At 39.1% G+C, this 3,847-nt stretch overlaps 1 protein-coding gene across 5 annotated transcripts in view; it reads right to left on the bottom strand.

Annotated features, from left to right (window-relative positions):
* The window catches only part of LOC106879369 (monocarboxylate transporter 9), a 79,460-nt gene that overhangs the window by 42,204 nt on the left and 33,409 nt on the right, over window positions 1-3,847 (bottom strand). The window contains exon 1 of one of the 5 annotated variants that reach the window (XM_014928894.2): window positions 327-450. The exons of the other annotated variants lie outside the window; for them this stretch is intronic. The gene's annotated coding sequence lies outside the window, so the exon portion shown is untranslated. Of the gene's footprint in view, window positions 1-326; window positions 451-3,847 lie in introns of those variants that run through there. 5 annotated transcript variants of the gene reach the window in all.

The raw sequence follows: 3,847 nt of genomic DNA, 5'->3' as shown, positions 1-3,847 counted from the left end.
TGTGTGTGTGTGTGTGTGTGTGTGTCTGTGTGTGTGTGTACTCTAGAAAAGTATAGAGTAAACCCTCAAATTAATGTGAAATTGTTTTTATTGTAATTTAATATAAGAACAAACATTAACATGCAAACACACACGCGCGCACACACACACATATGTAAATGTATGTAAGTGTATGGTCATTGTAAGATAATTTTCTTGGAGTATTACAACGTAGATAAATGAAATAAATGTTTGCAAAACCGTTTGAGCAACACAAGTGAGGAGTTAAGTAAAATATGTAAGGCAATGTCAACGAATGGAAACAAGGAGAAAATATATTGTATTACCTTCGATAGGTTGTTTAATGATCCTATATTTCGGGAAAAATACCCTTTTTCAAATAAAAAGAAATTAATGCAAATGTTTGGAGATATGTGTTGCTATCGGTCGGCCATTGTAGACTGTTGGGCCTCTGCGCCAACCGTGTTAATAAGAGTGGTGTAGTTGGTTGAATTTAGTAGTATAAGTAGCATTAGGTAATGTGGTAACAATAGTAATAGTACGTGGATGAAAAAAATTAGTGCAGGCATGTAAAGGAGTGATGACAAAGGTCGCATTAGCTGAACTTTAATGTAAGGTTATTCAGTAGGTAAAGTACTGTAAGAATTTCTTTATTCAAACAGTGCAGGTTTTACGACGCAGTGGGGTGTGATAAAATTTGTTGTAGCGTGGTGAATGTGTGTGACAAAACAGTTAGAAAGATGAGCAGAAGTAGTTAAAAAAAGCCAGTTTATGCCATATATAGTGGAAGCCGCTTACTATAATCACCGATAAAACTAGCAATCGGTTATTGTGTCCCAAAGAGATCAAGTGGTCGAAATATGCGACTTCCACTCTCATACTCTTTGTGTGTGTGTATACACATACACGCAAGCACATCTATCTATCTATCTATCTATCTATCTATCTATCTATCTATCTATCTATCTATCTGCATGTACATCAGCAGATGTACATGCAGACTGCTACTTCTTCAGTGAATATTGCTCGATTATGTGCACGCAGATGGTTTTTCAGCCCAGCTTTCGTTCTTCAAGAATGTTCGCAGAGATTATATATTTTTTTCAGTACGAATACACCGTGGTGCACGTGACGGTAGAACCATCTCACAAGCAGTTCGATTTCTCCTTGGCTCATGCGTCTTTAGATGGCCGACACACCCAGCCCATCTGAGAAGAGATCGCCCACACGATCTTAACACCTGCCGTGTTTCTACAGTCACCGCATTTGGGTCTCGTTTACAGAGCGAAAGCCTCAAAGCATTATGCTCCATTCGCTTTTGTTCAAAGACACCACACCTGCTCTTGATTGTCTTGCACCCTGTGATGTACGGCTTTCAGTCAATATTTCCCAGATATCCCTATCCACCTTCTGTTATCCTCTATCATTGTGTTATATTATATACGTAGTTTATCTTTACTTGTTTTAGTCATTTGACTGCGGCCCTGTTGGGGCACCACCTTGAAAGGTTTTAGTCGAACAAATCGACCCCAGGACTTTTTCTCTTAAAGCCTAGTAGTCATTCTATCGGTGTATATTGCCAAGTTGCTAAATTATGGGGACGTAAACATATCAACACCGGCTGTCAAGCGATGGTGAAGGGGGATAAACACAGACACAAACACACACACACACACACACACACACACACACACACACACGGAAATAAATATTCATTTATTCAGCTCACTCGGAACTTGCACCTTGCGTAGTCCCGAAGTATATTAGGGACCGTACATCTTGTGCAATGTGCGTTTCCTGATTAGCTCATGATATACTCTGTCGGGTACAGTTAATCGTGTACATAACCTCAATATCATTCTGCCTGTACTTTGGTATTCGCGTATATATCACTCTATTTTCGTTGTGTACACATTTTACTTTTCGACCCAACCCGACCCGGTACTTTACTATTCTAGTGCTTGATTCACTCAATCCTGATCTATTATACACCCCCACACTCGCGCGTGCGTACGCGTGTAAGTGAAAGCACGTGGCCTAGTAGTTAGAGTGCCGCATTCACGATCGCAAGATCGTGGTTTCGATCCCCAGGCCAGCGGTGCGTTGTGTCCTTGAGCAAACACTTCATTTCATTGGGTTACTCAAGGCCACTGTCACTCAGCTGTGAATGGCTAACCCTGCGACGGATTGGCATTCCATTCAAAGGAATATCAGCATCATTTGAAAGCTACAATTCAAGGAAGCGCATTAGGATTAGCGGTGTAAAACACCTAATACAGTGATATCTATCTACCTATCTATCTATCTATCTATCTATCTATCTATCTATCTATCTATCTATCTATCTATCTTCTTTGTTTCTGTCATTAGATTACGGCCATGCTGAAGTAGTTTAATCGAACGAATCAATCATAGGTGCTTTTTTTAAAGCCCGGTGCTTATTCTGTCGGTCTCTTTTGCCAAACTGCTAGTTTATAGGAACATATTTGGACGGTGGGGGTTATTATTCCGGCATGTCATGGTCTTAGTATATAAAATTGTTTATCTTGTGCTTTGATGTTCACAAGTGAATGTGGGTAGGTGTAAAGGTTATTGGCCGGTATGTTTCGGTCTAGGGGCTCCTTGTTCTGTAAGCAATTTGATTAACACGTGTTAAACTCTTGTGTATGATGGAGGTAGAGTTTGTGGGCTATACGTTTATAAATACTTCTTCAATTCTGCTTCAAGTGTGGGTATTTTAAAATATATTATAAAAAACAGGAATTACCTTAAATAACAACAAGTAATGAAACTGACCAGCTAAAACATGCCACTACTTACATACATTTGAGATTATATAAATGCATCGCAGTCCGACGATGACTTAACTGACCGACGCTTCGAAGTTACTATCAATAATTTTCTTGTTTAAGAATAATAAATAAATATATTTATGTATGTATATGTACATTCATAGATGTGTGCATGTATGTAGGTGTTTGTGTGTATGAGTGCCAATGTGTTTATGTGAATGTCTGTCGTTTCTTACTGTTCAATCATGCATGAATTACTTTCTCACTCATAATTAGACATTTTAAACTAATCCTACATTTAAATTCAGTGTCCATGAACAATTGCTTTAAGGAAAGCATCACTTCCCAATAGGTTTTTGAGTGTGAATCGAATTGTGCACAAATATATGTTATTATTCAGCTTTAATTCAAGATTTCCTGCCGATAGAGAAAGAGCCGGTTTCTGACCTAGATCCAAGGCTCCTTCATTGAAATTTCAACAACATCAACAGGTGTGAAACAACTTCTGTAATTTGCTTCAAGCCCTATGGTTTTTGCGTTGTTTTTTTTTTGCGTGCGTGTGTATGGGTGCGAGGCTGTTGAGTGCGTGTGTGTGTGGGTGTGTAGGCGGATGTACCCGTGTATGCGGGTATATATGTGTATATGTATGTATAGTTTTTGGCGAGTATGTGGGTGAGCATGTGTGTGTTTCAAGCGGGGGTGGTTTAGTATATACATATAGGCGAATGTACGGATTGGTGCGCTTACGCGAACACTATACACTTTTCTATCTCCTTACCTTTACTCCCTTCCCTTACTTAGCGGTCTGTAGCCCTTTTGTCTTAATAACGGTGAATCACACAGTAATTTTCCTTTGTTTAACGGTTATTTTTCTCAGGAATTTTAAATGGCCGGATAACTGAAGAGATGTTGGCGTGGGTTCCCGACCCGGCATCCGAAACTCGGAGTTTTATCATGGCTACCGAATAAGTGTCACATATTTTTACAGATAAATTCCTCTATTTACATAATATCGAGGTCTCTTTCTTTCTTTTGTTGTCCTTTCTATCAATATA

The sequence above is a fragment of the Octopus bimaculoides genome, chromosome 20 (genome assembly GCF_001194135.2).
Source record: "Octopus bimaculoides isolate UCB-OBI-ISO-001 chromosome 20, ASM119413v2, whole genome shotgun sequence".
NCBI lineage: Eukaryota > Metazoa > Mollusca > Cephalopoda > Octopoda > Octopodidae > Octopus > Octopus bimaculoides.
The sequence above is the reverse complement of the archived record's forward strand: the minus strand, read 5'-3'. Positions and strand labels throughout refer to the sequence as shown.